At 39.4% G+C, this 13,883-nt stretch overlaps 1 protein-coding gene and 1 non-coding gene across 2 annotated transcripts in view; one reads left to right on the forward strand and one right to left on the reverse strand.

The window, feature by feature from the left end:
* Positions 1-13,883, reverse strand: part of MSN (moesin) — a 98,662-nt gene that overhangs the window by 70,543 nt on the left and 14,236 nt on the right. The window lies entirely within an intron of this gene.
* LOC130038246 (U6 spliceosomal RNA) lies at positions 10,645-10,750 on the forward strand. Its single transcript, XR_008794626.1, has one exon. It is a non-coding gene; the product is annotated as a U6 spliceosomal RNA (small nuclear RNA).

The raw sequence follows: 13,883 nt of genomic DNA on the forward strand, positions 1-13,883 counted from the left end.
TGCTCTACCACTGTGCCATCGCTCCAGCCGCCAGCAGGGTTCATGTTTGGGATTCAGGAGAATAGTCCACGTGGGGGGACCACCATGAAGGAGGAGCCGCTGAGAAGCAGCATGAACTCCATGCGCTTGTGGATGCATACGGCAGGCGTGGTGGACGCCAACGGCCGCATAGAGTGGCGTGGGGCTGGCACGGGCGCACTTCGAGAAGCAGTCGCTGTCCAACCTGCACAAGTTCAATTTCAACCTGCAAGTTCAACCTGCACCACTTCGTGCTGGCGCTGTACAACCGGCAGGGCCAGCCGGTGGAGATCGAAAGGACTGCTTTTGTGGACTTTGTGGAGAATATCACATGACATAATACTATTTGTACTAAGAATATTTTATCAAGCCAGACATTTATTTAGATTTTAACCATCGATCCAGCGCTTCATAGATAAGCACAGCACAGAAAACTCATAGACTTGACAACAAACTTTGCAAGAAGTACTGTGTGTGTGTGTGTGGGGGGGGGGGTGCTTCTTTAAGAAAAGAAAAACCTCACAACACACCAAATTTATCCTGAAAGTTGGCACCAAAATTCCATGATAATAATCTCACTCAATGCCAATGATGTAAATGTACTAATTAAGAGACACAGAGTGGCAGGATGAATTAGAAAAAGTGTACCCAATCTTCTCTTGCCTACAAGAAACACATCTGAATTGTAAAGAGTGAACACAGACTCAAATTCAAAGGTCTGGAAACAATATGTAAAGTAAAAAATTCCTGGAAAAATGCCAGGGTGGCCATACTTACATCAGACAACATAAACCACAGTTTTAAAAGTTGTAAGAGCAGAAATGGTCATTTATGAATGATCAAGGAATATGACATCACAACGAATTCACAATCCTAAACATTTATACAATCCAATGAAGATGTATACATCTTATGAAGGAGCAGCAAAATACTCAAAGTTTTTAAGTAAACATTGACAGAAGCAGAATAATAGTTAGCAACTTAATAATCACACTATAGATCAACTAGACTAAAACTCAGCAAAAAATACTGGATTTGAAGGAAGAAATGGAAGAGAGGGGTTTTGCAATTTATATAGATAGATAGATAGATAGATAGATAGATATACTGAGGCACAAAACAAGGTTTCCCACTCTCATCACTTCTTTTCAACACAGATTTGAAAGTACTTGCCATAGTAATTAGGTAATAAAATGATATTAAGAGCACCCAAATAGGAAAAGAAGTAAAGCTCTCACTATTTACGGATAACATGATTCAATACTTAGAAAAGAATAGACTTTACAGAAAAGCTTTTAGAAACTATAGACTCATGTAGTAAAGTGGCAGGTAATAAACCCAATATGCGAAAGTCCAGGACTATAAACAATGAAATAAAGGAGTAATTAAAAAGCGATGCCATTCACAACTGTGCCTCAAAAGATCAAGCACTGAGAAATCAACTTAACAGATGAGGTAAAAGACCTGTACAAAGAAAACAACAAAACAGTACTAAAATAAATAAAAGAGGATATAAGGAAATGGAAACATTCCCTATTCATGGATTTGGAGGATTAACATAATCAAAATGGCAGTTTGTCCCAAAGCACTACATGGAGTCAATGCAGTCCCTATAAATTTATCCATGACGTTTTTCAAAGGAATGGATAAGGCATATCTCAACTTCATATGGAAAAATAACCCTTACCCCATCCCAAATAGTCAAAGAAATCCTTGGAGAGATAAGATGATGGGAAACATCAATTTCCCCAACTTCAATCCATACCAAAAAAATGGTAGTAATTAAACCTGCATGGTACTGGAATAGGAGTAGAATGACAAATGAATGTAAAAGAATTAAAATCAGGACTCTCAGTTATATGGCCAGTTAATCTTTGAAATCAGAGACTATAAAACCCAGCTCCAGGAAGAGAACAGCGCAGTCTCCTGCCCCCACGTCTGGCTGTCCTCGCTGGGGCCCCTTGGAGGGGAGCAGGTTGAGCTTTCCTCCCCACCCCGACCAGGGCTTCGGCAGCCGAAGACCTCCAGAACCAGCCACCACCATGCTGAGACCACTCTCCACACACATGAAGGTACTGGCAGAGGAACAAAAGCAAGAGGGTCCCGGGGTTGAGATCTCCAAGACTACTGGGATCGGGGCTGGGCATCCTCCACCCAGATCCTCTGAATTCCAGTAGGCGGGGATCACACCCACCAACTGGCCCCCTGGCGCCGTGTAATCCCATCAACGGCCAAGACTCAGAGACTATAAAACCCAGCTCCCAGAACCGCGCGGCCGCTAATGCGACATCTTATTATGACATCTTATTATCTCATTCCTACTTTGGACAAACTGGCGGGCTACCGAATGTAACCTGCCCACATGGCAGAGTCTGGTAAACTGCCCGTGGCATACCCAATATGCCAAATACCAGTAACAATAATGGGTGTCATTCTCCTAAAGAGCCTTGAATATAGCACTTTCTTAAAAATCTAAGGGCTAGGATGAAGGAGACAGTACTGGGGCCTGCTCAAGACAATCGACGAATAACAGGATGGTCGTGATTCATCGTGATCTTTGAAAAAAGGACAAAAATGATGAAGCAGAACAAGGAAAGCTATGTATAAACATACGTATGCATAGGCACATATATAAACAGATGTATACATGTACACCTCCGTTTGTGTAAGTCTGCTTGTGTGTGAGTCTGCTTTTGTGTATGTCTGCATGTGTGTGTATCTGTGTGTATAGTCTGTATGTCTTTGAGTTTCTGTTTATGTACATCTGAATGTGTTGTTTGCACATGTGTGCATCCACTTGTGCATAAATCTATGTGTGCATGTGTGTGTGCATGTCTGCATCTGAACAAGTACATGTCTATGTATTTGTGCACTTTTGAAAAGTGGTATAGGTAAAACTGCTTGGTCACGTGCAGAAAAATGGCCAAAGACCCCTTTCTAACACCATGCACAAAAGTCAAATCAAAATGGATTAAAGACCTCAATATTAGACCTAAATCCATAAATTACACAGAACAAAACAGAGACAGAACTCTGCATAACACTGAATCTAGAAGTATCTTCAAGTATGCAAGCTTCCATTTGCTAAGCAAGTAGAAGCAAAAATAAACTAATGGAACTACACTAGATTGATAAGCTTCTTCATCGCAAAGGGAATAAGAACTAGAATACAAAGATACTTGACAGATTGAGAGAAATTATTTGCCCACCACTCACTGGATAAGGGGTTAATATCCAAGATAAATAAAGATAGAAAAACACACAAAAAAATCCAACTGCATCAAAAATGGCAAGAAGGGATGAACAGTAACTTCCTCAAAGAAAAAATACAAATGTGCAAAGGCACATGAAAAAAATGGTCTATATCACTAATTATCAGGAAAATGTAAATCAAAACAACAATGAGGGATCAGAGAAATTGTGCAGCAAACAGGGCATTTGCTTTGCACATGGTGGACCCGGGCTCAATCCCCAGAATCCCATATGGTCCCCTAAGCTCCACCAGGAGTAATTCCAGAGTGCAGAGCCAGGAGTAACACCTGAGCATTGCCAGGTATGACCCAAAAAGACAAAAAACAATCACAACAATGAGTTATCACTAACACTAGAGAAACTGGCACATATCAAAAACAATAGCAACTACTATTGGCATGGATGCAGAGTAAAAGGGGACCCTCATTCACTGATGGTGAGAGTATCCACTGGTCCAGCCTTTCTGAAAGACAATATGAACATTCCTCAAAATAACTGGGAATTGAGTATCCACATGACCCAAAAATTCTACTCCTGGGAATATATCCCAGGAGCCCAAAAGCACAATGCAGAAACTCCATTTGTACTCCTTTGTTCACTGCAGCACTATTCACAATAGTCAAAATCTGGAAATAAATCAAGAGCCCAAGAACAGATGACGGTATATAAAGAAGAAACAATGGAATACTATTCCACCCTAAGAAAAGATCAGGTCATGTAATTTGCTATTACACATATGGATCTGAAGAGTGTCAAAATTCAGTGAAGTTAGTCAGAATGAGAGAGACTTACACAGAATGATCTCTTTAATATATGGGCTATAAAGAAACATAATTGGGGATTAACAAAATCCCAAAAGTAATAGAAAGAAAAAGCATAAGGTCTGGTCTTTCAGTCAGAAGCTTACCACTGTGGAAGGATAGCTCAAGGAAGGCTAACATGAAATGATGATGAAAGAAATTAGTCACTCTCGAGAAGGACAGAGTGGGCTCTTTCTCTCTGTGTCTCTCTGTATCTCTCTCTGCCCCATCAACAATAAAATTTTCAATTTAGGCTGGAGATATAGTATACCATGTAAGGCACTTGCCTTGCACACAGCAGACCAAAGTTTGATACACAGCATCATATGTAGTTTCCCCAGCACCACAAGGAGTAATTCCTGAGCACAGAGGCAGGTGTGCCCCCTGAGCATCACTAGATGTGGCCCAAAAATGAAAAAAATTAATAAAAATGGGAAACATGAAAAAATAGAAGCAGTTTGATAACAGTGATGCATGCCAAGTAAAAGCAACCACCAGGTATCATCTCACACCAGTTAGTATGGCATGTACCAAAATCCCTGCCATAGAGGCAGGCTGAGGAGATGGGTGATGGGAGGGAAACTGGGGATTCTGGTGCTGGGAAATGTAGACTGGCGGAGAAATTAGTTGGAACACTCTATGACTGAAACCTAGTCATGAAAAGCTTTGTAAGGGTCTATCTCACTGTTATACAATTTAAAAAATCTTTTAAAAAAGTTCCAGAAACATCCAGTACTGTGGGAGTATGGTGAAAAGGTGTCCTTAATTCACTGTAGTTGGGAATGTCATGTAGTTCAGCCTCTATGGAAAACACTATGGAGACTTTTGAAAAAATAAAGAATTATAGGCCCAGGTACAGTGGGAAGAGCACTTGCCTTTCATTCAGCAGACCCAGTCTTGATTCCTGAGACAACATATGCACCCAATAAACCAGTCAGAAGTGATAACAGAGCACAGAGTCAGGAATAAGCATAGAGTCAGGAATAAGTACACAAATATATTTCTGTATATTGGTATATATGTATATGTAGTATATATAGTAAATACCATATATATGTATACATATATAAATTGAGCTTCCATATGATATAACAATGCCACTTTTCACATCTATTCCAAGGGCACAAAAGCTATTTTATATTTTCCATTTTATTAAAGTACCATGATTTATAATGCTGTTAATTATCTTTCATGCACACAACATCCCAACACCATACCCACAATCAGAATGGTTACTTCCCAGGATACCACCCTTCCTTCCATCCCATGTGCACTCAGTTCTATTGATCAATGCTCCAGTTTTGTTATCTTTGGTTAACTGTTGTTTGCTTACTGCTTCCTTTTTGAAGGAATATAACTGCAGGGTGTTTTTACTAAAAAAAATCATTGGCGGGGTAAGGCAAAGTTTGGAAAGACAATACAATGTAGTATAATGGATAGAGCACTTTTACATGCCCAACCAAGATTTGATCCCCAGAAATCCATAAATGACCCCCACCCCCAAGCCTTGCTAGGAGTGAACCCTATATCCCTGAGTGTCCTGAGCACCATAAGTGCAGCCCAAAAGATATTTTTTTGCTTGATTCCTCCATTTCTGATTGTGATTAATTCCCATTTCCAAAGCATCATAGTCTGAGAGAATAGTTGATATGATTTCTAACTTTATTATTTTATAGAGAAGTGTTTATGATTAAACATCATCTGCCTCAGAAAATATTCTGTGTACACTGGAAAAATATACATACTCAACTATTTGGTGATTGAGGGCCTATATATGTCTCATATGCCCATTTCTTTCATTTCTTCCTTCAATGCAATTGTTTCCTTATAAACAGTTTTCAAAAGTCTTTTGCACTCCTACATTCATTAGGGTGCTATCCACAATAGGCAATATCTGGAAACAACACAAGTGCCGAAAAATAGGTAAGATATATATATAGCTGGAGCAATAGCACAGTAGTAGGGCGTTTGCCTTGCACGTGGCTGACCTGGCCGACCCAAGCTCGATTCCTCCGCCCCTCTCAGAGAGCCCGGCAAGCTACCGAGAGTATCTCGCCCGCACGACAGAGCCTGGCAAGCTACCCATGATGTATTCAATATGCCAAACACAGTAACAACAAAGTCTCCAATGGAGATGTTACTGGGCCCACTCGAGCAAATCAATGAACAACGGGAGGACAGTGATCTATAGATATAGATAGATAGATAGATAGATAGATAGATAGATATAATGAAATACTATTCCACTGTAAGAAAATATAAAATGTTGTAATTTTGCTATAATATGAATAGAACTAGAGGGTCTGAAGCAAAATGAAATAAAGTCAAAGAAAACGAAAAGCATCAGATCATATCATTAATTTGTGAAATATAAAGAAGCAATGCATCCTAATAGACAAAGTTCAATGAAACTAAATCCTCGTTTGCCCCTTGACTCTGACCAGAACTGGGTTTACCAAGCCAGGGAAGAAAATAATGTTGGGAGGGAATAAGGGAAAGGGAGGAGTAAGAGAAAGGACCTAAGGACAGTGGCAGAAAAACGAATCAAACAGTTCTCAAATTCATATGGACAATAACCCCCACACCATGCCCTCAAATAGTCAAAGCAATCCTTGTGAAAAAGATGGGAAATATTTATGACTTAAGGATACAATGTTACCATACCACACCTATCACCAAAATACCAATATTTCTCACATCTATCTAATAGGGGATATTTTAAATAGCAAACTATTTGGAAAGCAGGCAACTATTTACTATACATCTAAAGCTCCCTGCCAGCTTTGTTTTTTTAATTATTTTTAAATTGAATCACCATTGCACAGCTTTCATGATTGAGTTTCAGTCATACAATGATCAAACACCCATCCCTCCACCAGTGTACATTTTTCACAACCAATATCGTGAGTATCCCTCCCACCACCCCACCCCACCCCCTGCCCTACCTCTATGGCAGAAAATTTCTTTCTTATTCTCTCTCTCTACTTTTGAGTATTATGGTTTGCAATACAGATACTGAGAGTCCATCATGGTTGGTCCTTATCTACTTTCAGCACACATCTCCCAATCCAAGTGATCCCTTCAATCATCATTGTCTTAGTGATCTCTTCTCTACCCAAGCTGTCTTCTCCCTCAGATCATAAGGCAGGCTTACAATTGTGGGACAATATTTCTGGCCCTTGTATCTACTGTACTTGGGTGTTAGTTGCATGTTATTTTATTCTATATTCCACAAATGAGTGCAGTCATTCTATGTCTGTCCCTCTCTTTCTGACTCATTTTATTTAGCATGATACTCTCCATGTCCATCCACTTATATGCAATTTTCATGATTTCATCTCTTCTAACAGCTGCATAGTATTCCATTCTGTAGATGTACCAAAGGTTCCAATTCTGGCTATTGTGAACAGTGCTGCAATGAATATATAGGTGCAGATGTCATTTCTACAGTGCTTTTTTGCACCCTGAAGATATATTCCCAGAAGTGGTATTGCTAGGTCATATGGAAGCGAATTTCTAATTTTTGGGGGAATGCCCATATTGTTTTCCAGAAAGACTGAACCAGTTGGCATTCCTATCAACAATGAAAGATAGTCCCTTTCTCCCCACATCAATGCCAGCACGGGTTGTTCTTGTTCCTTTTGAAGTGTACCAGTCTGTCCTGCCAGCTTTCTAACCCTAGTGATCCCTTTTCAGAGATGCTTCAAAACTAGATTACAAAGAAACCTACCCAGAGAGATTTCTAATAGCTTTTTAAAGATTTCTTCAGTTCTGACTCTCTCTGATAGTCAAATACCAGTGGAGTATGAGAAATGAAGAATTATACAGAGCATGATTAGCAAGCTTAGAATGAAGTCCATGTAGGGCTATTTCATACAGGGTCTTCTCTACCACCACTCTCTTAAAGGGTACTTTACAATTTCACTCTCAGAAATTTGTCACCTTAATCTGAATTCATAGTCTGAAAGGAAAGGTCAGTGAGGGAGGGCATGAATTACCTGGGAAGAAGATATCACTCTACTTGCTCTATAGGTCAAAGTTAACTATTTCCTTGAGGTGAAAACCAAGTATCTTCATAACAGTTATATAACTGGGGCTCAAACATTATTACAGTGTATGGGAAACTTGACTTGTTGCCACTAACCCAGGTTTGATCCCTGTCATCCCTATGTTCCCCTGAGCCCGGCTAGGAGTGATTCCTGAGTACAGAGTCAGGAGTAAGTCCCGAGCATCGCCAGGTATGACCCCCAAACAAAAAAAAAGTGATTTAATACATTAATAACTCAGCAGTAACTATCTAAACTAACTAGAACTATATACTGGGGATGTTTTGGCTATAATTACCTAATCATGTCTCATGTGAATTATCAAAAAAGGCAAGTGAATTTGCATTCCCTGGGTTTACATGACTTAGGGCAGTTCAGGGTATCTGGGAGAAAACACTTTTATTAAGGATAGATAAGAGTGAATTACAAAGCAATCCATAATGAATTCTCAAAGGTCCATTAATAATATATCTTTTAAAGATTATAACCAATCTTTTGAAGTGCGTGGGATTAAACCCAGGGCCTCACACATGCAAGACAAGTACTCTACTGCTGAGCCATTTCTGTGGCTCAGGATAACAATCAATCTTAATGGTAAGATACTTTTCCATTGATACATTCTATTACCTTTGCAAACACAGGCTTTTGAAACATGCTTTAAATTTCTCTAAGCACCTGAATCCTTGATTTTACACAGAACTAACATCTGAGGTCTTTCCAAGGTTACATATGTATATATCTCTTTGCCCCCGCCAACTTTGAGGCTAACACTCACCACCTTACCAACTGAAAAAGAAAGTCTTAAGAGCCAGGCAGGGCACTTATCTTGCAGTCAGCCAATCCAAGTTTGATTCCTGGATGTGGAGTAAGGAAAAACCCCTGAGCATCGCCAAGTTTGACTCAAAAAAATAAAGACTTGGGGTAGTTAAGGGGAATAAAAGTTGAAACAGATTTTCCTACAAACCTGATATACAATAAATGCCTGAAGACACACTGCATCCAAGTCTTTCCAAATGTCCTGTAATAATTCTGAAACATTACATTACTTTTCCCATTTAGGAACCTAATTTCAGGTTCTTGTTTTCTCTGATGCAGTAAGATTTAGATAGCTCCCATCACTTAGAATCTGCATGAAGCTTCCTGTTTGTCTAAAAGGGAAGATAATAATGCTTTCAGTGACCTGTAGACCTGATTCAGTTAAAGTCAACCTCTGGTCGCAGAGTTTCTGGGTTTAATGGCTGAGGAGGCAGAAGTCTCCACCTTCTAATACTCTGAGAGTCTATAAAATAAGAACAAAAGTGGGTAGAGCATATCATGAGAGGGCAGAATACAGCCTGCATATGTGGTATTTCTGCTTCTCTTATCCTGGCCTGATTCATTCAACATGATCAATATCCTCAAGTCATCAAGCTTTTAAGACCAGGAAAAACTACTGGGCTAGATTTTTTCCAAAAATAGATTGCATATTTCTTTATATTTCATAAATCACTATTTTCCTCATCTCTTCAACTAGATGGATGGTTAAAACTAAAAGCTATGAGAATTTCTACTTTCCTACCACAAGATCCAAGACAAAAGAGCGCATAATTATGGAGAGGGTTCTAATCCAGCTTCTCTGTTTTTTAGGGAAGAAGATGAGAAAAGGATGTACCCACCAACCATATATATATATATGTATATATATATATATATATATACACACACACATATACACACACACATACACACACATCACTGTATCACTGTCATTCTGTTGTTCATCGATTTCCTTGAGCAGGCACCAGTAATGTCTCCATTCATCCTAGCCCTGAGATTTTAGCAAGTGCTACCTTGGAGGCTCTTTCAGGGTCAGGGGAATGAGACCCATCATTGTTACTGAGTCTTGGCATATTGAATATGCCACAGGGAGATTGCCAGGCTCTGATGACTGACTGACTGACTGAGACAGCATATTTCTCTTCAGAACACTTCTGTGTGAGATGACACAACTTCTTCATCTTACACAGAGGTGTTCTGAGGAAAAATATGCTGTCTCAGTCAGGTGCTATGTGAAATCAAACTACCCCAAAGTGGTAAAACCATAGAAAAGCTGGAAGGGGCTCCCTCCACTAATAAATATCATTTAGGTATAAGGAAATAATACAAATCTTGCTAAATTTGGGGGTACTGAACTTTAAATAGGGAGAAGTTTTCATAATCTTCACGTGTACAGAAGGGTCCATAATCCTCACATTTTCTAAAAAGGCTTCTCCAAATCACACAAAGACATCAAAAAACAAATCAAACACCTGGAAATTAAACAACTCAATGTTGAACAATGAGTGGATCAGGAAGGAAGACAAAGATGAAATCAGAAGATACCTGGAAACAAACGAGAATGAAGACACGAGCTACCAGAACCTATGGGACGTAGCTAAAGCCGTGCTAAGAGGAAAATTTATAGCATTGCAAGCATTCCTAAGGAAAGAAGAAAGGGCGTACATAGATAACCTAACCACACAGCTCAAGATCTTAGAAAAAAACCAAGAGTGCTCGCTTCGCAGCACATATACTAAAATTGGAACAATACAGAGAAGATTAGCATGGCCCCTGCACAAGCATGACACACAAATTTATGATGCATTCTATATTTTTAGTACTATGTAGCTGTTAGAAAAGATGAAGTCATGAAATTTATGGAAAGTATCATGCTAAGCGAAATGACTCAGAAAGAGAGGGATAGACATAGAAAGATTGCATTGATCTGGGGAACATAAATCAACAAAATAGGAGACTAACATCCAAGAGTGGCCGGGATTAGTACCAGGAGGTTTGCTCCATGGCTTGGAGGCCAACCACACATGCTAGGGAAAAAGGCAGCTCAGATAGAGAAGGGAGCACCAAATAAATGTTGTTGGGAGGATCCTCCCAGTATGGGAAAAGCATGCTGAAAGTGGACCATAGACCAAATATGATTGCCACTCAATGCCTCTTTTGCAAACTATAACACCCGAGAGGAGAGAGAGAACAAAAAGGAATGCCCTGCCACAGATGCAGGGTGGGTTGGGGGGGTGGGGGGTGGGAGGGATACTGGGATCCGTGGTGGTGGGAAATGGGCACTGGTGGATGGGTATTGGATCATTGTATAATTGAAACCCAAGCACAAAAATTTGTAAGTCCACAACTGTACTTCATGGTGTCTCACTAATAAAAATTTTTAAAAAAAGACCAAGAAAAGGAACCCAAAATTGGCCGAAGGAAAGAAATAACTAAAAAGGCTTTTCTCTCTCAGGTAGGTAAGCCCTTACAATGTCCACTTCATTTTCCACTAAATGAAAAATACAGACCTTTTCATTTTGGTGAATTTTAAGGATTCTACTTCCTTAACAATTTGCTTGTTTATGAATCCATACAGACTTTAAATTTGATTTGACATAAACAAAATGGCTACCACATAGGAATTAAAAGACACAAGTTGCAGAACTTTATTGTTAAAGTTATGTTTGTATAGCTTTAAAATGAAAGTCATATAATGAACATATTGATGGTGATCCTGGAGAGAAGTGTGAGGGGGATAAGATTGGGGAGTAATATTTTTCAGTGTCATTTCACTTATTATAGCAAGTTCTAATAATGAAAAACCACAAATCAAATTTGTACACACTACATTCTTCGCACAGCATCTATAACTGAGAACAGATGGGAAAAGTCCTCTTAAGATAAGATCATCTTCAGTGGATCTTAAGGCATTCAACACTACCTAAATTTATAAATCAACAATACTGGCCATATTCCCTCTCTTGGGAATGGGTAAGAAGAAAGACACCTCTTATTACTACCCAAATTAGCACAACTTGTCTAAAAACTTCCAAAATATGCAAAAATATACAGTTCTAGGCCCCTAGACACATTGAGTAATGGTAGAGATTGGGCAGAGCAGCAGCTGAGAGCTCTATCTACAGCATTTCCTTGCTGTTCTTTCTGATATATCCCCACTTCTGCCCATCCCTGAGAACAGGAACAAATTCAAACACTGATTCTCTGGAAAAAATCCCTCAGGCACAGATTACACAATACAGTCATGCATACTGACCATGCCCCAATGAGCAGTGCACATAAAAATTAAAATTAGAGTGTTAGGTAATGCTCCAAATATGCATTCTAGGGCCAAACTCTAGATTGCCTCAGAAAGACAGAAAGAAATTCTTACCCAAAGCCTATTATATAAAAATGGTATATATAAAAATGGTGGGAAGGTACACATCCAGAGGAGCTCAAGATTTATTACTGGCTCTGTCCTCAGATCACACTCCTAGTGGTGCTCAGGAAACCATATGCTGGGGATCAAAATGGGGTTAGTTGTATGCAATACAAGTGCCTTATTCCCAGTACTATCTCTCTGGCACAAAACTTCACAAGTTTAATGAAGGATAAAGTCAGGGAATAAAGTAAGCATTAATAACACAAAGTAAATTACCATAACATGAATCCTTTGGAGCAGAATAGGCATATAGAAGATGGTATGTAACTAATACTACCCAGGAATGTTAACAAAAGCATTCCTAGTGAGGAAACATGAATGGAAGAAGTAAGAGGCACTTAACACTTCAAGCTGAAAGAAAAAGGTTATGCTAGAGTTGATACATAGAAGTAGCATGGTTGGGCCACATAAAGAACTCAACAGACTGAGTGCATGCTTTGTAAGTAGAAGATCTGAGTTTGATCACTGAACTATATGGCTCTAAGTACCTCCAGGAGCAACCCCAAACACAGAGATGGAAATAGCTTTTGAGTACTGCCAGGTGTGCCCCCCCCCAAAAAAAAACAAACGAAACAAAGAAACAAAAATAGTATGGCTAGCTTTCTCTTCAAACCCATGTTCTCCTCCTATCTCATTTGCTTGTCTCTATGTTTCTTTGCTTACCTATTTCCACACTGGAGAAGGAGATGATCTGTCTAAAAACACGCAATTTTCTCTTTCCCTGCACATCTTTCTAAATAAGTATCAATAAAAACTATCTTGATTTACCAAGAAAAATGGTATGGTTTACTTTAAGAACCTTGGCCCTATGAAGTTACAGCATAGTAGACATGTTGGATCAAGTAGAAGCTGAACTAGGATGGAGCTTTCCCTATCAAAGAACTCTACCTACATATACCATGCTACAAGATTTATATTTTCTCTTTACTTAAGTTTTATAAATACTGATAAATGCTAGAGCAACCTAAATGCCCCTAAAATGTTTATTTTAAATCCAATATTTACTTGTGTTGATAGTGAAGCAGGGATAGAGGGGCCAGAGAAATAATATAGTGGTCAGGGCATTTGCCTTGCAGGCAGCCAACCCAGTTCGATCCCTTGACATTCCATATGGTCTCCTGAGCACTGCCTGGAGTGATTCCTGAGCACAAATCCAGGAATAACCCCCGAAAATTGCTAGGTGTGGACCAAAAAGCAAAAATAAATAGAAATAAATAAATAAACAAGGATAGAGAAGTAATATTTTTTACATCTACTATGACTGCACCAAAGAAAGGTAAGATATGTGACAAGTAGCACTGTAACACTGTCCCACTGTTCTCCTGTTGTTCATCGATTCACTCAAGTGGGCCCAGTAACATTGTGAGATTTGTTACTGTGTTTGGCATATCGAATACATCACAGGCAGCTTGCCAAGGGCTCTGCTGTGCGGGCCAGATACTCTCAGCAGCTTGCCGGACTCTCTGAGAGGAGCAGAGTAATTGAACTCGAGTCGGCCAGGTCAGCCGCATGCAAGGCAAATGCCCT

This window comes from Sorex fumeus, unplaced genomic scaffold, assembly GCF_029834395.1.
Source record: "Sorex fumeus unplaced genomic scaffold, SorFum_2.1 ptg000073l, whole genome shotgun sequence".
Classification (NCBI taxonomy): domain Eukaryota; kingdom Metazoa; phylum Chordata; class Mammalia; order Eulipotyphla; family Soricidae; genus Sorex; species Sorex fumeus.